Source organism: Giraffa tippelskirchi, chromosome 4 (genome assembly GCF_054371585.1).
Source record: "Giraffa tippelskirchi isolate mGirTip1 chromosome 4, T2T-mGirTip1v1.2.pri, whole genome shotgun sequence".
NCBI lineage: Eukaryota > Metazoa > Chordata > Mammalia > Artiodactyla > Giraffidae > Giraffa > Giraffa tippelskirchi.
This window is the reverse complement of record NC_137278.1, coordinates 206,528,058-206,549,345: the sequence shown is the minus strand read 5'-3', so window position 1 is coordinate 206,549,345 and position 21,288 is coordinate 206,528,058. Positions and strand designations below refer to the sequence as shown.

The following is a 21,288-nucleotide window of genomic DNA, read 5'->3' as shown; positions in this document are numbered from 1 at the left end:
GTGTGGCCCGATGCCAGCCGCATCATTGGTCGGGCGAGTACCTCTGTTGCACTGGGCACCATGCAAGTCTTTTTCATTTATTAAGATGTTTAATTCCTCTACCATTCCCACTCCATCTAGTAGGGGTTAGCCACTGTTTCTCAGTCCAGAGGAGGACACTGAGGCCAGGAAGTGAGGTGACATGCCCAAACCTGTAAACTTATACCTGCTTTAAAAAAAAAAGAAAAGAAAAGAAAGAAAAAATGCTGCAAAAACAAAGCAAAAAAGAACAATGAACTACTGAGCCTTTGACTGAGTTCTGCTGCTGCTGCTGCTAAGTCGCTTCAGTCGTGTCCAGCTCTGTGTGACCCCATAGACGGTAGCCCACCAGGCTCCCCTGTCCCTGGGATTCTCCAGGCAAGAACACTGGAGTGGGTTGCCATTTCCTTCTCCAATGCATGAAAGTGAAAAGTGAAAGTGAATACGCTCAGTCATGTCCAACTCTTAGCGACCCCATGGACCACAGCCTACCAGGCTCCTCTGTCCATGGGATTTTCCAGGCAAGAGTATTGGAGTGGGTTGCCACTGCCTTCTTGACTGAGTCCTAGGCTTGATTAATTGCTGGGTATGGGGTGGGAGTGGGGGTGGGGGTAGAATCCTTTTTTAGCAAAAGATAAAACTGGACCTGTGGTGCTCAGACCTCTCCTCTTTTCCTCTGCTACCAGGAAGGGACTGGGACCCAATTAAATGTTTAACCAGAGTTGGGGTGGGAGCCCGACTGCAGTGCTACTTCCTGTACCACTGCCGTGATAGTGACATAGAGTCGCGTACAATCCCAAGCCCTGGCTGGGGAGGGAGCCCAAGTCCAGCCCACCTGGAAGTGCCCACGTCCACCCAGGCAAGATGCAGACACCTCCAAGGCAGTGCCCCTGTCCAGCGTTCCCGGATAGTAATTCAGCAAGTCAGGCACAGACACACAGATGAAGGTCACTTCTGATGAGCAGAACCTTTGGTAATAGCTGCTCTGGGAGCCAAACGGCCCTTGATGGCTCCCCACTGTCTCCAACTGTGATTTCAAACCTTCTTTATGTTTTTAATGGTGGGAGTCTTTCCATAACATCCTATATGTAACCAATAGCAGCGTTTTATTGCTGTACATTTATTTTATAATGTTGGTACAACTTCTTTTATAAGTTCAAGTTTGTAACATTTAGGTATTTGTCACAAAATTAACCAACAAGAGCAATGTCACTTCAAATAAAAAGAATTGTGTATTGATTAATTTATTTGACTGTGCCTGGTCTTAGTTGCAGCACACTGGCTCTTCTATCTTTGTTGTGGTATGCAGGATCTAATTCCTTGACCAAGGATGGAACCTGGCCTCCTTGCATTGGAAGCCCAGAGTCTTAGCCATTGGACTATCAAGGAAGTCCTACAAAATGTCACTTTTTTGATGAATACCATTTTGAGGCTGCTCCAGTTTTTAAAAACAGTTAGCTTCAGTATCTAATTTTATTTTGTATCAGGGAAATCTGGATTCACAGAAGTAGATGAGCATGATAACATGGTAAAACAAAATCTTGTTTTACAATCACAGGGTGACTTTCAGTTGATCTCATCCAGGGGCCTGAAAGGCATAAGATGATACTTTGCATTCAGAATAGCATCCCGTGGCTTTCACGACCTCATCCTCCTGACAGGGACTCAAGCAAGGAGTCCCTGAGGGAGTTCAAATCTTTATCACATGGTAGAAAATACTTTACAATGTATGACATATGAAGTCTGGGCAGGACAGGTCTTCAGTCAGAGTTTCAAAACACCCAACTTGAAAGTATTGGTTTCATTGTTGATACTTTCTCCACTTTGGTACCAACGGCAACAATGTAACCCTGAACTCCCCAAAGGAGCTTTTCCACTTAGAAAAAGTTAGAGTTATCAGCCAGCACCCAGAATAGTGCTTCAGACTGTGTGAGGCGGAAGAATCAACTCAGGAACTTATAGAAAATGGGGTGATCCCAATGCAGAGCATCCTGGAGATGCCCACTTTGGGAAATGCTGTCCAGATGATGCTGACCATATCCTGCTGACTTTGGAAGGGAGCGGTTTCCAGGCCCAGGTGTCTTGCCCAGTGGTGCTGAGTTGAGCGTGGTACTTGCTGCTACAGCTTTATGTGAGCAGACCTGCGCAGGCCAGCATGGAGCAAAACTAATCAAAGGAAGAAAGGCTGGGGTAGTTGCCTCCTAGTCAATGACACATTTATAAGGAATTCAGATCTTTACACAACTTGGCAGGGAGCATTTCATTCCAAGGTATATCCAGAGATGTATTCCTCTGGCCCCAACAGCTAACACTCTGATGTCTCCAGAGTACTAACGGTTAGTGCACAGCACGTGGCCTCATTTTGTTTTGTTTTTTAATCATATTTTTTTTTTTTTTCAGTGCGCTTGGCTTGAGGGATCTCAGTTTCCAGGTTGGGGATCAAACCTTCAATCCCTGCAGTGGAAGTGCTGTCTTAACCACTGGACCACCAAGGAAGTCCCAATCACATTTTTTTTTTTTCTGGGCTCAAACCATTTTAGCGAGGGGCTTCGGGAGAGGGTCGAAATGCTGGGAGGACAATGAAATCCGAAGTCCTTCTCCAGGCCATCTGCTCAACTTCACAGCTGCTGAAAGGCCAATCACAAATTTTTAAAAAGAATACTTTTACAAACTGCAAAGAGGTCCTTGTAAAACACTTAACAACCACTGACTGTACCAGCTGTGTCCTAAGAGCATCACAGGTGTGACCTCAAGAATCCTGGCAATTCCTCTAAGCACTAGACTCTGTGATTATGCCCATTTTACAGTTGAGAAAACAGACCTGGAGTGGCAAAGCAGATTGCCAGAATTACATAGCTACTTGCTGCTCAGCTGCATGCTCCAGCCAAGCAGAACCCGCCTCTCTCCCTGGACAGTGGGATTTCTTGCCTCTGGGCCTTTGTTCATCCTTTCCATTCACCTTGGCTCAGTTAAATATCACTGCCTTCAATTTGGCAGGGCTTCCCCAGAGGCTCAGTAGGAAAGAATTTGTCTGCAATATAGGAGACACAGGAGAGGCAGGTTCAATCCCTGGGCCAGGAAGATCTCCTGCAGAAGGAAATGGCAACCCATTTATAGTATTCTTGCCTGGGAAATCCCATGGACAGAGGAGCCTTGTGGGCTACAGTCCAAGGGGTCGCAAAGAGTTGGACATGACTGAGCGACTGAACACTCACACACTCAATATGGTGACCTTCTGGGGATCACTGGGAGGCTTTTTCTAGGTTTGATATCCTTGCTGGGTCTTCCCGGAAGCAAGACAGGACTCAAGTCCATCCCACCCTGAATCCAGCCTATCCCCTGCCCTGCACATTCTCTAAACATTGTAATTATCAATCAAGTAGGTATCTATAACAGATTTTGAATTGTTTTTCTTGGAAGATGTACCTGTACCACTGTACAATAACTGTATCTGGATATTTTAAAATTTTTTGGAGACTGTTTTATTCTCTGTGAAACTATTTTCAAAATTATTTTATTTATTTGATTGGGCACAGTGGTAGGGAATCCATCTGCCAATGCAGGGGATGCAAGACATGCAGTTTGGATCCCTGGGCCAAGAGGATCCCCTGGAGGAGGGCTTGGCAACCCACTACAGTATTCTTGTCTGGAGAATCCCTTGGACAGAGGAGCCTGATGGGCTACAATCCATGGGATCCCAAAAAGTCAGACATGACTGAAGCGACTGAGCACCATTTATTTGACTGCAGTGGATCTTAGTTGCAACATGTGGGATTTAGTTCCCTGACCAGGGATTGGACCTGGTCCCCTGCATTGGCAATGTGAAGTCTTAGCCACTGAACCACCAGGGAAGTCCCTGTGAAAGCATGTTTTAACGTGGGCTGCCTGTTTATCCTAGTTGTTTAGTGGGAAATGGCTAATAAAGGACCCGTCAGCCTTTGCCCCAGACTTAGGTAATGAGCATGTTTTGCGAGAAGGAGGGAGCCAAATGACAGTGACAGAGCACAGCCACATTAACTGATCACATATTAGGCACCAACACCTGCACAACCAGAGCGGCTCCCCTCGCTTTCACCTGATTTGCCCCATTTACTCCTTGCCCTGTGTGGTGGTGGGCCCTGTCACTGCCCACGTGTTGAAGACTGAGACACAGAGGTACCGAGAACAGCAGTGACTTGCTCAAGGAGCAGAGGCAGGATGGAGCTTCAGGGCTGTTTGGATCCGATAGGAGGGGGCTGGATGCAACATTGTGAAATTTCTGTGGGGGTCAAAATTGGAATGCTCACAGCATGGAAAGGAAAGCTCTCTTGGGAAAAATCCTCTGATAAGCTGCGGGGACAGAGGTGAGACTCAAAGAACTGATCAGCGTCAAACTGCTGGGGAAAGAAATTATAGGAATTTTGTTTTTGTCTTTAGAAGAAAGGAGAGAGAAGGGAGCCAGAGGCCAGAAGCCTGCCTTGGTCAGGTGGCCAGGTAGTGGCCTCTGGGTCAAGAGGCCAAAAGGGCTCAAGAAGTGTCTTGTGTTGCCAGGCAGTGCCAGGCTTGATGCCTCCCTGGGGGGCCCGGGCTGCAGAAACCCCTGCTGGCCTTCCCAGTACTTGGTGTGAAGGGGGACTGTGTGAGTGTGTGCAGTTGGAGACGGGATGATGGCAAGGACCAGTGGGCATGTGGGAAAGAGCAGGGGGCTGGAGGGAGGGGTGATGGGGACTTCTTCAGAAACCATGGGAATGACTTTGGATCTTCACAGGGAAAGCAGTGCAAACCGCAATTTACCCAGATCTCAGAGGCCTGGGAGACCTCAGTTGATGACTGGGTTCTGTACACACGACCCAGAGGTGTTCTGGGTGGCAGAGTGGCCCCTGTGGGCTGAGTCCTGGAGAATGGTGGGTACTTCTTGACAGTAGCTGGATCTGGCACAGCATGGTGGTAGACTTTCTTTCCCTCTTTCTCAATGATTATTATCACAAGCACATTGCAACCGAGCAAATACTTTAGAAAGCGGAAAAAACCCACTCTGTTTTTGTCCACTAGAAGAGAAGAGACTCTCTTCTAGTCCTTGTGCAAACACAGTAGCAGTTTTAAGAGTCCCCGCCATTTCCTACCCGGCTTTTCCTTTTAACATTTTAGTTTAAGCGTTTTTCCGTATTGCAGCACCATCGTCCGGCTGAATTTCAAGGCGGTTGATGTGGAACCGGTACAGGCCTGGGGTGGCTGACCCTGCTTCTGCCGTTTATTTACTGTTTACCCCGGTCGCCGCCCCCCTAGGAAGTTACTTGGCCTGGGATCCTCAAACCTTCGCGTGAGCTCTGTACATGCACGCGCGCGACCACACACTGCTCCCTGTCCTGCTTTTAAAAACTAAGCCGGCTCAAGTGAATCTAAGAAGCCCTGATGACGCGTCTGTGAGTGCCGTCGGAAAGGAAATTTTCAGAAAGACTACCTTCCCTGAATTCCCATTAAGCGAGGTGCCACCCTCCCTCGGCCCCCATCTCCGCGAGCCCGCAAAGCTGAAACACTCCTGGCTCCTGGGAGAAAGTCTCACGGACCACAGTTTTGGAGCAACTCGGGTAAAGTGACCCCAACCGCCCTTTCATCAGCCAAGTAGGCTCGCCTCCTCCTTTGATGGACAGGCGAAGTCGCCAATGAGGCCCAGGGGAGGTCCCTTTGGCTCGCTAGGAGGCGTGCCGCCTCGGCTCTCCTCCGGCCCATTCAGAGGAGCCGAAGGTGCCGTGGGGGCGGGGCCCGTCGCTCAGCAGCCAATGGGAAGAGCACAGCGGGCGCGGCGGGGGCGGGGCGTTCAGGGCTGGCGGCAGGAGCCGCCGCTGCTGGGTTAGGGCAGGGCTCGGGCAGCGCGGCCGGAGCGAGGGCGGGAGCTGGGGCCAGAGCGGGAGTCGGAGCCGGGGCTTGGAGACGCAGTCGCGGCCAGAGTGAGTCGCGCCGAGTGTCGGGAGACGAGCGGCGGCCCAGGTGAGGGACGCGCCGCGACGGTTGGGGCTCCTCGGGGTGTGGGGGTTGGGGGGACGGACGCGGGGCGCTTGTTGGCAGCCGGGTCCGCGCCCTGTCAGGCCGCGGCCGCGCTCCGCGCCTGAGGGCAGCCTCTGGGGCCGCGTCGCCCGCGCGCGAACTTCCTGTAGCTGAGGGAGCTGGGTAGGGGTAGGGGTGTTGAGGGGCGTCCGGGGGCGAGTCGCTGAGGGAGCTGGGGGTGGGGGAGCGGTGTTGAGCGGCGTCCGGGGGCCGAGGGGAGCGCCGGAGTGGACGTCGAGGGGCCTCCGGAGGGCGCGCGGGGCCGGGTTTCCAGGTGGGGTGCGGGGTCTGGGCGGGGAGCGGGGGGCGCCACAGGGGAGCGGACGAGTCCTCCTTGGCTCGGCTGAGACAGAAGTGGCGGAGCGGGACCCGTGGAGGTCACAGTGCTGCTGCCGAAGCGGGATGGAAGACTCTCTGAGGGACTTAGCGAGGGGAGGCGGGGAAGCCGAGGGGTGCGGGGGTTCCCGCGGGGTGGGGGTGGGGGGTGGGAGCGCAGAAGGAGGCGGCGGGCCGGTCGGCGTCACTTAGAAGGCAGGACCGGGTCCTCGGGTGGCCTGGAGGGGAGGGGCGGCCAGAGCAGGCGGGACACTTATGCGGATGCGCTGGTTTGGGGCGCTTTGATGACCGTCCTCCATTTCCTTCCTCCCCACCCTCCCTGTCCCTCACCCGCCCCTACATGGAGTGGGGGGAGCGTGGGGTGCAAGCCCTTCTTTGTGAGCAGGTCCTAGGGCTGGGGGACAGGCAGGAGAGACGCTGGGGGTGTTTGCCCCGTTGGCCCAAGGAGTCTTCCCAGACCGTACTTTTTAGAAATGGGAGCTCCCTCCCTTCTCTGGGGTTTCCAGCCAGCTGGGGCATCCAGAGAGGCCTGGGATTGGAGAGGTAGTGATTTCTGCTGCTCCGTTTCAGCGGCTCTTTGGGTTTCAGCTTCTACCGGAGGAGGTTGGCTTTCTTTTCAGACGGAGTTGGTCAGGGGGAGCGAGCTCTGCTGTCTCCTCGGGTCCCACACACAGCTGCAGCCTTCGAGGGTTGGGCGCCTGAGGGAAGATGGCCTTCAGGTGGGGTCTGTGAACCATTCCTGGGTCTTGCCTTTCTCTCCTTTACCCCAGTTGTCCTGTATTTCTGTGGTTAAGGAGGGGTGGCTGCTCCGAGTCTCCACGGCTACTCATTACGCTGTTTACCAAACACTCCCTTGCTGTCCTGATGAAAATCAGAAGGCCAGCTCAGAGATTTTAAACCTGGGCTACAAGTGGTGAGCTCACACCAATTTTTTCCTTTCTCTGCGGTCCTTCGTCCCCATTATTCCCAATATGCTGAAGGATGGGCAGGTTGGAGCCCCGGGCAAGGGAACCAACCAGCTGGGCTCTGTTGAATGCCGGCCTTCTCCTTCTTGCCTGAAATTTCTTATTCCACTTGAATCACCAACCTGCTGGCAGCCTCATCGAGTCATTGAAGGGGAGCCACTGCAACTGGGATTTCTCTGGAGTCATGTGGGAAACAATAATCTGTGTGCACTTAAACTTAATTCTAGAGTTTCACAATCTCCTTGGTGAGGTTATGTTAGTTGAGATATGAGACCACTACATCAAAAACTTTTCTGTGCTGTGTTTTTCTCTTGACAATCGTCTGAGAACTTTAAAGAAACTGGCCATGAGGCTGATGATATTTATTACGTGGGAAGGGAACGAAGCACAGAAGAACAGATGAGAGATTAGGTCTGTTCTCCGAATTCACTTTTTGGGAGAAGAATGAAAACTCATTTGAATGGAAATGTCATTCTTAACTCACCCTGTTGGGGAACTGGAACTTTATTATTTTTAGCCTCAAGTATGTAAGATATAGGTCATAAGATTTAAATAATCTAAAAGTAGATACGTATAAAAAGCAATATCTGGGTTTTGAACACAGCTTGTTGCTGAAACATATAGCTGGCTTTCCCCAGTCCTGGATGCCCAGTCCAGATTTCTGATGGCCAGGCAGTTTCTGGGGTGGGAGCTGAGGGGCATTTGTCTTTAAATTTTCTCATTTGTTTATCCGCTTGGAAGTCTGTTCAGACAAGTTAAGGGCCTCATGCTCAGGTTTCCTTCCTCTGACTGGGTCATAGTTGATTCCAGGATGTTATGGAATATCAAAAAGATGGCATAGATTCCTTAATAATAGTAAGAGCAGCTTGTGTTTAGAGATCATGATAGCTTTTACCAAGTGCTCTCTGGCCACCCTCACCTGGACCTCTCATCTGACTCAGGCCTGCCTTATCTGCCATCGGATTGTGCTGGTGATTTTGTGAAGGCCACCCTGTAGATTATTTGGGTAATGACCACATTCATGTGAGTGATGGTGCTGGCACCGTTTTTTTTTTTTCTTTTTCCAATCAAGATTGTTTGGAAGTGCAGCTGCATATCTGAAGGCAGCACAGCAGTGCCCTCGTTAGGAAGTCAGATTGCATTCCATGCGTAGAGACCTTTCTTTATGACCCTGGCTGGGATCCTTCACATACCTAAAAGCATGTCAGTGCCTGAAACCTGATTGCTGATGGGCTCAGTTCTGTCCCTGGGATGGCCATGTAGGAATTCCTTCAGATTTTTGTATTCAAACGATTGTGCTATGCCGACTGGAGATGGTCTTTAAAGAAGAACTCAAATCCTTCTGTGCAGTGCAACATTCCTGGCATACATGTAGTTCCAAAGGTAAGTATTTCAGGGACAACAGCCATCTAAGAGCACAAGCTTTAGTATTTTGATTAAAGATACAACATAACAAAAATGCCTTACTTTAATATATTATCTTGCATTTATTCCCATGATTGTATGTTTATCTGTTTGCTTGGTAAAACTGAGCATCATGGATTCTAGTTTTCTTGTTTCCTAGAATAAAAGCTTTAGTTTCAATATTAAAATGTCATTTGAGAGTGTCCTGACATTAGACACTGAAAGAACAAGGTATGAGAGTGTAGAAATGAATAAAATGCTGTCTCAGTGATCAAAGGCCTCAGCAAGAAGCTTTAAGGAAAATGAAAGGAGGGAAACTTTGCTATAACTTTAGAAAGAACATATGCAGTGGTTTGTATAATATTAATATGCTCTATGGCTATGTGAGATTTATGTGACTTTTTTCCTCCCTGGAATGTGGGGTTGTAGAATGGGATTGTAGAGTGCAGATGGAGACTAGGAGCCCTGGGCTCGGTCCAGTCTTTTCCTGACTAGTCTTGAGCCCAGGACAACCACATACGTTAGGGTCTCAGTTTAACTGTTTAAGAAACTGATAACAAGTACAGACTTCTTCCCAGAAAGCGCACCTGTGGACAGCATCGGAGGCCTGGACCCCAGAGTAGGAACTCCTGGACCATCTCACCTCTAAGCTCCCTCTCACCTCTGATATTCTGTAATCCCATTTTCCTGGTCATCTTTGAGCTAATAATAATATGCCTCATATTTATGGAAGACACATTCCAGAGCATTTTCATCTCTTTTTTTTTTTTCTTTGTAACCCCCCAAACATTTCTGAGTGGTGTGGGTGGTGATGGATATTCATTCTTAGGATAGGAGTATTCTTCTCCCCTAGAGAGAGGGGTACCAGGCCTGCCCACCACTTCAGCAGGATTACATAGCCAGCAGCCTGTCCTGGGACCAGAGTCAGGGCTTCTGATTGCCAGCCTGGGGTTTTTCCATTAGGTTTAGCTTCCTTGGTGGTTGTCATTATGAGTTATGTTTGGCAGTGTAAATATCTCAGAATGTGTCACTTACAGAGGAAATGTTTGTTCATCTGCTGAAAGGACTGGTTGTTTTTTTTTTTTTTTTGTCTGAATTTAGATCACTAAACACCTTTCTTGACTGTCAAAAGGTTACTTATTATGTTTTTTATTTTTTTTATTCTGTACTTTTCACTGGGGGGGAAATGTTTGTAGGACTTGAGTGTTTTGAGCATACTTGTTTAGTGTTTATTGATTAAAGAATACATTGAAATGATTACTTTCCAGTTGCCTGGCACTTGAGAAACTTGTGAAATAAATGTTAAGAGAAAATTTCTAACATTTGACTTGTTCTGACAAATATGTCCTCACAGGTGAGACTTTTCCTGCAGCCTGAGAGGCGCCTCTCTGAGCCCAGAGCCACTGGGTGGGTGGGTGGAGGGGGGTGGGGAGGGTGTTTGAGAGTCAGGTGTGGATTGTGCCAACTACTGTGACTATCCAAAAGTGGCTTCCTGTGGCCCTCTGGTCAGATTCTGAATATTTTAGGGACTTTTTTTTTTCAGTTTTATTAACAGAGTACAGAGTATCAGCTATGTAAAGAAGTTGTGTATGCAAAAGTATACTAAACTTTAAAGCCTCACAGATATTAAGTGGTTTATTACTGATGAAAAGACTCATCATAATGAAGATGTGTTGAAGAATCAGACTTGGAGGAAATAGGATGGTCTGCAGTACATATCTCTCAAATGTAGTATACGTATGTGTTCTGTTATGTCTGATACCTGTAAGGAGACTGGCCAACTCTCCAGGCATGGAAAAGGGTTATTTGCTCATTTCACAGTGCATTTCTTTAGAATACTGGAGAGAATGAGGCAGACATGCACAGCCTCACTGAAGTCCAACATAAAGCCTGATGTCATGTGTCAGCTTCCTGGGAATTGCTCGCAAGAGGCAGTGGTGAGATGAGGCTGTCAGAGGGCAAGGCTGGTGATGAAGGGTAAACTCCAGGCAGCTGCCACTGGGCAGAAGTGGCATCTAGTTAACTATACTGCCTGCTGTGAACTCTGCTAGAGTGTATGGGCCCTCCTCTGACCTGGATCGGGAAGATCCCCTGGAGAAGGAAATGGCAACCAGCTCCAGTATTCTTGCTTGGAAAATCCCATGGACAGAGGAGCCTGGCGAGTTATGGTCCACAGGGTCACGAAGAGTCGGACACAGCTGAGCACATGCACGCTACGATGCACACACACTGTAGCCGGGAAACTTGCATCTGTTGGCTCTTTTCTTCCAGAGGCCGGTCTGTGATTTAAATATCGATAGAGTAGCAGAGTTGTTAGTAGTGAGCTGGGGAACTCCATTAGGCTGCTATGTCAAAGTTCCTGCTTTTTATTTAAATTTCATTTCCTGAGCTGTTTGAAGGGAGTGTGCACTGATGAGGGGAAGTGTGCAGGGTGGGTTGCAGGGAGCCTTCCTGGCCACTGTGTGTGTGGTGCCCGTGATGCTTGGCTCTGCTCGCAGTTCTAGGATACTGAGATTCAGGTGACTCTTAGTCAGGAGGTGAGCTTAGAAGCAATCCCATCTTTGTGACAGTAGCAGATGGGAGTATGTACAAAGGAGGAGCAGACAGAGGAGGCTGGATCTGACTGCCTTCAGGACACTGCAGAGAGCTGACCTTCAGGGAGGTGACCTTGCAGTGGTTTTACTCTCCAGGTAGACGATGACTGGAAGGAGAGTCCCAGGCAAAGGTATGGAGTTGTAAAGAATGTGGAGGTGTGAGAGGGGCCCCCGAGGGTGGGCAGGCTTCAGATTGTGTGACCTGCCTTGTAGGCCAGGCAGGGATTTGGGCCTCCTTCTGGAGGATGGAGGAGCCGATCTGGGGTAGCAGACACAGCAGGTTGAAGCTCTGGACAGGAGTGAGACTTGAGGCGAGAGATGTCAGGGATGCAGATGGGTGAGAGGTGTTTCAAGTGGCTCATTTTAACAAAAGTCACTTATGTCCGGGAGGCTCAGGGATTTCCGTGGAAATTCTTAGGAAGCAGTGCTAATCTCTAACGAGAGGGACTTCCACAGTGGGATTGGCATCAGTCTTGCCTCAATTTATTTGCCTGTATTAACATTGGTAATACAGCAGCTGCCTGGGTTCTGCTTCTCTTTTCATATGGCTTATGCTCACAGATCCATGCAGTTAGTGTGTATCTTTCACTGCCAGTTCCTGCAAAAAAAAAAAAGCTAAAGTAATATTGCAGTAGATATAGCAGGTAGCATGGCTTCAGAGCCACACAGCCCTGGGTTTGAGTTCCAGCTCCACTACTAGGCAATTTCCTTGGCCAAATGCTTCAACATCTCCCAAACCAGGATAGTGAACAGCCCCTCTTCATATGACTTGAGGAGGGCAATGTGTGGGAATGGACTGTAGACCCTGAGCTCAGCACCTGTGCCTGGTCTGTTGTGCCAACTCAGTAACATTGATACCCCTCAAAGTGCAGTGCCTACTGAGTGAATTGGCTAATTAAGAGAAAATACACCTTTAAAGGTCTCAAACTGATGTTACACTATCCAATTCTACTGAAAATCCTAAGATGCATTATTCTTTTCTCAGCCTAAGTCTGTTCAGTATACTCAGACCTTTCCTTGGTGGCTCGGGGTCACAGGGATGCTGTTGGGGTGGTTGATGTGGATGAGGCTTCCAACCTGCTTGGAATACCCTCCCATCCTGCCACTTACAAGGCCTGTCTTGTCTGTTCTCTTCCTCTAAGCTTCTCTCTGATTCTGTGACCGTGGTTGGGGTGAAGGCCTGAGGGCGAGATCTTATTCTCCGTGGATTTTGAGGGCAGCCCTGCCACACAGAGACCTTGTTTCCATCTGGGCTGGTGCTTCTGTGCTGAGTTGAGTGTTACATAGGCTATTAGAAAGCCTAACCTTTGGTGCTGTGACTAGCTTTAGTGACTCAGAGTTGGAAGGGACCCTATTTGATGGTGACAATAGCTCATATTCAGGTAATGAAAAATATAAAGACTTGAAAAAGCAAATTGTAAAGCAATAGGTACACTCATCACATGTGTAAAATATTAAAACAATATAGTGACTACAGTTAAGGTTGTAGAATAATGGAAAGTTTCTTCTTGATTTCCACACTGTTACATTGCCTTTTTACTTTAAAAATTAATATTTAAGCAATAAGTTGACTCTATAATTAAAATAAATAAATAAACGGCTTGGTTGCATAGGCATTTTCAGTTTACCAGGAATCTTCCCATAGTCCTCATTTTGTTTTCAAAACAGCCTTGTTGGTCTGCTCCCCTCTTCATTTTCCAGAGGAGGATAAGATGGAGGTCTGGAGGGTCAGTGGTTTTGCCTGAGGCTGGCCAGCCAGGACCCCATGTGAGCCTCGGCCCAAGTCCATAGTTCTTAGAGAGCCCAGTTATGGGGATCTCTGCTGTGACCTGCAGGGTGGTCTTTAACATAGAGAATAAACTGTGGCTAGTGCTTTGAAATTTCCTACTGAATACATGAGATTTTACTATTGTAAAGTGATACCCAAGCCAGTTTGTGAACATTTTCATATTTTAAACAATGCTTGTATTCCATGGTATCCAATTATGTTGTCGCCAACTAAGTGTGCCAAGTGTGAGCTGTGGTCTTCAGAAGAACCACAGAGCAGGCTCCGCACCCATGTGGACCTCCAGGCCTGCTATTAGTGGGTTCTGTAGCTGACTGATTGCTGGAGGAGGGAGTGGGCCTACCTGGGTGCTGTTCAGCTGGGACATGATGATGTTTTAATTAACGAAGCGATTGTGCCCTCTGCACCAGTGAAGGTGTCATCAGCTAAGGAGCCTGGCAGCCAGTGAGGAGGGCAGAGCAGAGGCCTGGCATCGCCATCTGGGACAGGCCTCTGGCTGTGGGGTCTCATGGGGGACCCTACAGGAAGCTTTACGATCCCGCTCATTCAGTTTTTGCTACAGATGGTGTTAACTCCACTTTACACAAGAGTAAACCAAAGCTCTGAGAGATGAAGTGACCTTCACAGGGTCACTGGCAGAGCTGGCCCTCGGCCTGACTCTGAAGCCACGCTTATCTGCTGTCTTGAATAGGTGCATTCTGAGTCACTTGTCCTCAAATATGAAAAAAATCTGTAAGTTAATCTTCCTTCCCCACCTCTCGGAAACACGGACAAGAGGCAAGTTATGTGGTCTTTTGTTTAAGACAGGCTCTCTGCCTACAACTAACTTGATAAAGATAATCCGAGAGTTTGCACTAATGTATGCAGTGGGGAGATACGGCGGCAGAAAGGGAGAGGCTTTTAAACAGCTGAGCTGGGACTTCAGAGCTCCTAGCTTCGGCGGGAGTGCTCTTGCCTCGCCTTCCACTAGCTGCTTTCTAAAAGGTGGCATATGAGATTGAAAAAGCACTCACTTAGGGAAGAAGAAATTATATTTCTGTAAAGCATCCATTTGTACTACACTTTGTAAAATTTCAGAAGAGCTTCACATTTCATTGACGTGAAAGCAAAGGAAGATCATCTGTACAGGTAAATTACAGCAGATGTTTGTTTTTATGCTTGTAAATATCAGTCACTTTTATGTCAAAAGACTTTCTTTGCTTTCTGGTCTTTTAAAAATTGAAGGCACAACATAGAAAATAGAGTTCTTTTGAATAAAGAACTCTTTGTGTTTTACTTTCCATATGCTTTGTAGTTTAAAGTTATCTTAGAAGCAGTAGCTGCACCTACTAACTCACTGCTTTGTTCCAAGCTTCAAAAGAGGCTGGAGAGCTGCGTTGCCCCTGTCTGTCCTCACAGAGACACTCAAGACTCCCAGGTTACCAGTTTAAACATGAGGGTACTGCAGGTAGTGAGACCGTGTGCTGAGCTCAAGGTCCCCAGGGTTGTAGACAGGGGAGAGAGTCTGAAGCCTGCACTGGCGACATTGTATTGAGGGTGACAAAGATTCCTGGTAAACTGAAATTTTCCAGGTGGCTCAGTGGTAAAGAATCTGCCTGCAATGCAGGAGTTGCAGGTTTGATTCCTGGGTTGGGAAGATCCCCTGAGGAGGAAATGGCAACCTACTCCAGTATTTCTTGCTAGGAAAATCCCATGGACAGAGGAGCCTGGCAGGCTACAGTCCACAGAGTCGTGAAGAATAGGACATGACTGAGCGCACACACTCACCACCTGGCTACATGTCCCTGTCTCGCCTCATCATCTACACTGTTACAGTTGTGTTATTCAGATCCCCTTAAATATTTTATCAGATATTTTTCCATGTTATTATCATTGTTCTTAAAAAGATTTTTAATGGTTGTGTAAGCCTGTCAATGTAATGAGATTAAAACATTCTCCTGATAATGGACATTTTAGGTTATTTCCACTTTTTTTTTCTTTATTGTAGATGCATTTGCAGTTGACAATTTCATTTTTCTTTTTTCATTTGTATAATTAGTTCCTGGGTATAAATTCCCAGAACTAGAATTCTTGGATTGAAGGATATGAACATCTTAGAGTGTTTTGAAAGCTTCCTCTGTCACTTCTGGGTTTATATTTCTGATTTTTAAGAGAAAAAAATTGAGATTTTTTTTTTTCTCTTTAAATTACTTTGGCCTTTAGAACTTTCAAGTATCTGTGAGATAAACTTTTGTGAGGTTTTCTTAAATGAGTCATATTTCCTCCCAAGTTTCTGGATATCATTTTACTTGAATGAGATGTTTTACTTCATAAGCAAGAAGCAGTCTTTGAAAAAATCCTTACTACTTTCTTTATTAATCACCTGAGCTAATGTTCGGCATTCCCTTAGTGGTAAATATTTGTGATTGCATTCCTTCATCAATTCAGCTGTCATGATGCTCTGAACCAGGGTCTGACTCAGAACTTGTTCTTGTTTTCTTTTCCTCACTTGTAATATGCATACTGGGAAAGACCATGCAAGATTGTTTCTGCTGATGTCATCTCTACCAGGACATCCTGGGGGATCTCGCTCTGAGGGACATTCCTATCTCTGCCATTACTAGAGGCAAACATTCCAGAGAAGTACTGGGGCACTTATACTGTTGGTGTTTACCCTTTTTCTTTTCTTTCTTTCTTTTTGGCTTGTTTGTTTTTCCCTTCTGAAGTCACCTTGTCCTTTATCATGGACTGGCTTACTTTTTCCACATTCCGCTGTTCTTAGGTGTTCACCTGCAGATTGAGCGGAGTCCTGTTTTCTTTCCTGAAGGCTCATTTTTCAGGGTCTGCAAAGGAAAAACTGCTTAGCAAGGACAGGAGGGCCCCTGGTGGGGAGCAGTGGCCAGACCTCAGCCCTCACCCTCGGGTCCCCGCCCCTGGATGCCTGCTGCTCGCCTCTATTGCACCGAAGGAGGCTGTTTCCTCTTTAGTTCTCTCTCTGGCCTTGTCCTGGGCAAAAACTCCTCTTTTCTTGGTTCCTCTTATCCTAGCTAAGAAAGTCTGATGTTCACAACACAACAAAACATCACTACATATTAAGGCAGAAATAAGAGGAAATAATCACAAACTACACAGAAGCATGACAAGAGCTTTGTTTCTCAGGCACAGGTGAGTTTTTGATGCCAGTGGTGTGGGCCTGTCTGACTGTATTGGCTCAGCTAGTGCTGCCTAGCTTCCTGCTTCCCTTTCCCACCTGTTTATTCGGTCAATAAACCCAAATTTTAGAGTAATGCTTTGTTCTATGCTTGGTAGTCTGTCTTTTTATTATACACATGGAAATTGTACTTTGCCCTGGTTTCCACAGATGCCTAAACATGTCTGGTGGCTGTTGCCTGGTCAGCTGGCCGAGCTGTGGTTTGTGTTTAAGGTGAGCTGTGGTTTGTGTTTAAGGTGAAGACGCTGGTAGTGGCTGGATGGAAGCCCTAAGGCTTCCTATGGCTTCTCAACCAAGCTAGATGGTAACCCCCAAGCCCCAGAGGTACACGGTCATAACTTCCCTTTGTCCTTTCCACATTTCCTGTTTTATTTCCTGAGAAAGCTCTGCCCAACTGCCCCAGCTTGGCAGGGTGTGGCACGGAATGGAATGGGGTGACTTTGTTTCAGGACATGGACCTTTGCACCATGAGACATGATTCCTCAGCAGCCCTTAGCCCCAGCTTTATTCTGGGTGGGACAGGTTGCACGTTGTTCCATCAAGTTTCTTCTGCTTTTTAGAGCTGGGACGGGTGACTGAAGCCCAGAGCTAGGCCTTACCTGATAGTCTCACAGAAAAGGGGCCTGCTGGTAGTCTGGCCATGCAGAGGTTGTGGAAAAAAAATTTGATTGGATGATTAGAGTGCTGCAGTATGCCTCCTTTTATGAATATATAGTGAAGTAGTTGGTACAGGAAATTCCACACTTTTGTTATTTTGCCTTTTAGATTTCTTTCTTTCTTTCTTTCTTTCTTTCTTTCTTGATCTTGAAGGTATAGGTCTGAAGTTGCTTAGTTGGGACTGGACTGGGCTGTCTCATTACCTCCCTTTAAAGCTCAGACAAATTTGTTTCCATAATTGAAACAAATCTCCAGAATTGCCATTTTGGACCTGTGCTAGTTTGTCTACAACTTCCACTAGGAACTTGCAGGTTCGTGAAATTTAGAAATAGTCAAAAATAGCATGCCCTCTTAACTTACAAGTAAAAAGGCAGGGGAGAAAAACCCCCAAACCTTTAAATCCTTGCCTTACAAAAACTTAGTGGTGTGACTGGAAAAGGGGGAGGCCCACTCTCAAGAGGCAAACTCTGTCAGCATCCCTGCCCCGCCCCAAACTCCTGGGGAGTGGGTAAGAGGAAGGAGCTTTTCCTCCTTGGGGTGGAGGTGGAAGATTCCAGCATTCAGAGGCTGTGAAGCGCTGCTCTCGGTCCCTCAGTAGACTCCTGCTGTTGATGGGACCTGACTTTTCATCTCAGATTGCTCTCTGCTGTAGGAGGGCCTTCTTGGAGCAGTGGGACAAGCCCTGCTGAGTAATGATCATGGGCCAGCCCAGTGTTCTGTGCTGCAGGTGTATGTTGCGAATTTATTGCCTGGGCTTGAATCCCAGTTCTGCAGTTTATTGTGGGTTCTTGGGCAAGTTCCTGATCTTTCTGTGCCTCAGTTACCTCACTTCTAAAATAGGCATAATGGTAGTATTATTGTGAGGGCTAGATGAATCAGTATATGTCGTGTACTTGGCTGGGACAGTGCTGCACTTTGAGAGCCCCGTTTAGTGTGGCCATTGCGTGCCTCTAAGCCTCCCAACAGTCCTGCCATGTGACTCTTGGATTCTCACTTTGCAGTTGAGCAAAGAGGCTCACAGAAGCTTAATAACTCCTCAGACCCAGATCTGCCTTAAAGTTCTCTCTTCAGTGCATTGGTGGTTCCCCACAGGGACCCTGGTTCTCCAGGACATTAGAGGATGATTACAAAGGACTATACCCACCAGGTGTACTTTGTAGATGGGTTTTTTTTAACTGCCCTTGTGTACACACAAAGACACACGCACACAAAACATTTATATGTTACTGTATAAAAATGATGCTGTGATTATGATTAATAAAATACCAGTTCATTTTAAAGCTTGAATGTATTGTAGTCTTTTGTCATCTTGATTTCCTGAATCTTTGAATCAAAAAGTACTATCATTTAGGAATCTTAGGACCTTGTTAATCTTAAAACAAAGCATCCTTTTGTGGGGAGAATTCAGTATCTGTCTATTTTTGCCCTTTTCTTGCCCTATATCTTCATGTATGTCCTTCTGTATATGTGGCATCTGCATGGCTTCTCAAGGACCACTGGGCTTAAAACTAAACATTCAAAAAACAAAAATCATGGCATCTGGTCCCATCACTTCATGGCAGATAGATGGGAAACAGTGGAAACAGTGACAGACTTTATTTTCTTGGGCTCCAGTATCACTGCAGATGGTGACTGCAGCCACAAAATTAAAAGACACTTGCTCCTTGGAAGAAAAGCTATGACCAGCCTAGGCAGCATATTAAAAAGCAGAGAGATTACTTTGCTGACAAAGGTCTGTCTAGTCCTAACTATGGTTTTTCCAGTAGTTATGTATGAATGTGAGAGTTGGACCACAAAGAAGGCTGAGTGCTGAAGAATTGATGCTTTTGAACTGTGGTATTGAAAAAGACTTTCGAGAGTCTCTTGGACAGCAAGGAGATCCAACCAGTCCATCCTAAAGGAGATCACTCCTGAATATTCACTGGAAGTACTAATGCTGAAGCTCCAATCCTTTGGCCACCTGATGCCGAGAGCCGACTCTTAGAAAAAACCCTGATGCTGGGAAAGATTGAAGGCAGGAGGCGAAGGGGACGACAGAGGATGAGATGGTTGGATGGCATCAACGACTCGATGGACATGAGTTTGAGCAAGCTCAGGGAGTTGGTGATGGACAGGGAAGCCTGGCGTGCAGAGAGTCTGGGGTTGCAAAGAGTCAGACACAACTAAGCGACTGAACAGCAACTATATATATATATATATATATATATAATTCAACAAATTCCTACTCCCTCCTCTGAGGCTCTAGTTTGCAGAATACATTCCTGTGCCCAAACCACGGACTTAAAGGCTAGGGCCTACCCCCGGTGAAGCTGCCTATTGCATGGTGGGTGGCTGCCCTTTTCTCTTCTAGGAGAGCCCTCTTTGTTAGATTTTGCTCTGTAATTTTACTGCCCTACTCACCTCACCTTGGTCATTAGTGTTCTGATATATGTGCTTGAAACTCAGCACTATGATTTTTGACCTGTATTTGGGTCTCAGATCTCCTTCAGAATTTCGTGAAAATAGATTCCATGCCACCTTTCCACCCTACTTATGGGCTCAAACATTTTTTGCATGCAATTCCAAGAGATTCCTAATTCCCCATTCATTTTTTGAACAAATAGTTGAGCTTCTGTCATGTGCAAGGTACAGTTCTAGGGTCTGGGGGTCAACAGCAGGAACTCAGTAGATCAAGGCCTTACATTTTAGTTGGGGGAGACAGAACGTGGTTAGACAACTTGTGTCCCATACGGAGGGAAGGCCGGCCTCGGGGGCTGGAGCCTCCAGGCCTCATCCCCCCTGCCTAGGGCTAGGCTCTTTGCCAATCTCCCAGTTCCCTTTCACCCTCTTGAACTGGTTTTTGAGGTTATCATCATTGTCATAAAGATTTTAGAAGATTTAATATTTATTGAGGCTTATTTTGTGCCAGGTATTCTACCTTTCCATGCATGATTATCTTATTCTTGTGACAACTTTGTTTTGAGGTGAAAACTGACCTTAAGAGAGGTTAAGTGATGGGTCTCATAGCTAGGAAGTGTGGTGCTTATGATCAATGTGCAGCTTAGGATTGTGGAATTCAGCAAGCCAGACTTGAGGACATCATCAGAAATGGCAACCGAAAATTTAATGTGACCATTTTGCCCTGGACATGTCCATTCTATGAATGGTTCCTTTAGTAGTCAGATATTTAATTTTTACTTGACTGTCACATCAAATTGCCTTGCTCAAGGATGGAAACATGAGTGGAACATGCTTTCAGGCCTCTACATGGTGGGCATTATAGGCACTTGAAGTTACCAAATTTTATAGATACAGATATCCCAAATAATTGCCTCATGAGTGACATTTGAAATGCTCATTATTTGGTACTTGGCTGAGGAGATTTATATGCACACTGTTTTTTCCACAGGAGACAGTTGTTTTCTTGTTTCAGTCTTTAAGGCACTACCCAATGAACAGACTAACTTCCTGAAAAGTTGCTTTGAAAAACTTTGTATCCTCTGCAGAGGGTGGAATAAAACAGTGTTTGTGCTCTTGACTCAGCTCCTGACATAACAGAATCATTATTCTGACTGGAAGTTTGCAAGCTGCCATTGCCCTGGCATTAGCAGCTGTTAGTTCCTTAAATATTTGCATTTAATAACTTCATATCTCAGCGTTCTTCTACAGCTTGCTGCAGCTTCACGTCAAACACAAAACTGCACCTTTGGAGTTATTTTGAAACATGACCAAGTGCCAGGGTGAAGCTTCCCTACAGCCGTCTCTCGTCGTGGAGGAGCAGTTGGACTGTGGGTCTGGCTCAGTGGTACTTAAATGCTGCAGTGTCCAGCCATTCTTCCTGGGGTTTTTGGGTCCGGAGAAGCCCTGAGGCTGGGAGGGGGATGTTGTCCCTTTGTTATCTGACCAAGGGGCGATTGTTCAAAGTCCAGTCCTGAGAGAGTCCAGAAGGTATTCTAAGTGGAGCTTCCAGTCTAAAGGATGAGGCAGGGTTGGAGAAGTCTAGGTTTGAAGCCCAATAGAATGGAGATTCAAAGAAGGCAATGGCACCCCACTCCAGTACTCTTGCCTGGAAAATCCCATGGACAGAGGAGCCTGGTGGGCTGCAGTCCATGGGGTCACTAAGAGTCGGACACGACCGAGCGGCTTCACTTTCCCTTTTCACTTTCATGCATTGGAGAAGGAAATGGCAACCCACTCCAGTGTTCTTGCCTGGAGAATCCCAGGGACAGCGGAGCCTGGTGGGCTGCCGTCTATGGGGTCGCACAGAGCCGAACACGACTGGAGTGACTTAGCGGCAGCGGCAGCAGCAGAATGGAGACTGGGGAATGAGGGGAT

General features: G+C 47.0%; 1 protein-coding gene and 1 long non-coding RNA gene across 10 annotated transcripts in view; one reads left to right on the top strand and one right to left on the bottom strand.

The window, feature by feature from the left end:
- Positions 1 to 1,122: 1,122 nt before the first annotated feature.
- On the bottom strand, positions 1,123 to 5,281 carry LOC145544732 (uncharacterized). The gene is made up of 2 exons (XR_014081603.1): positions 5,121 to 5,281; positions 1,123 to 2,645 (listed from the first exon to the last, which is right to left on the bottom strand). It is a non-coding gene; the product is annotated as an uncharacterized LOC145544732 (long non-coding RNA).
- Positions 5,282 to 5,850: 569 nt separating this feature from the next.
- PACSIN2 (protein kinase C and casein kinase substrate in neurons 2) overlaps positions 5,851 to 21,288 on the top strand; it is a 111,687-nt gene continuing 96,249 nt past the window's right edge. For all 9 annotated transcript variants that reach the window (XR_014081595.1, XR_014081594.1, XR_014081596.1 and 6 more), the window contains exon 1: positions 5,851 to 5,985. The gene's annotated coding sequence lies outside the window, so the exon portion shown is untranslated. The remainder of the gene's footprint in view (positions 5,986 to 21,288) is intronic.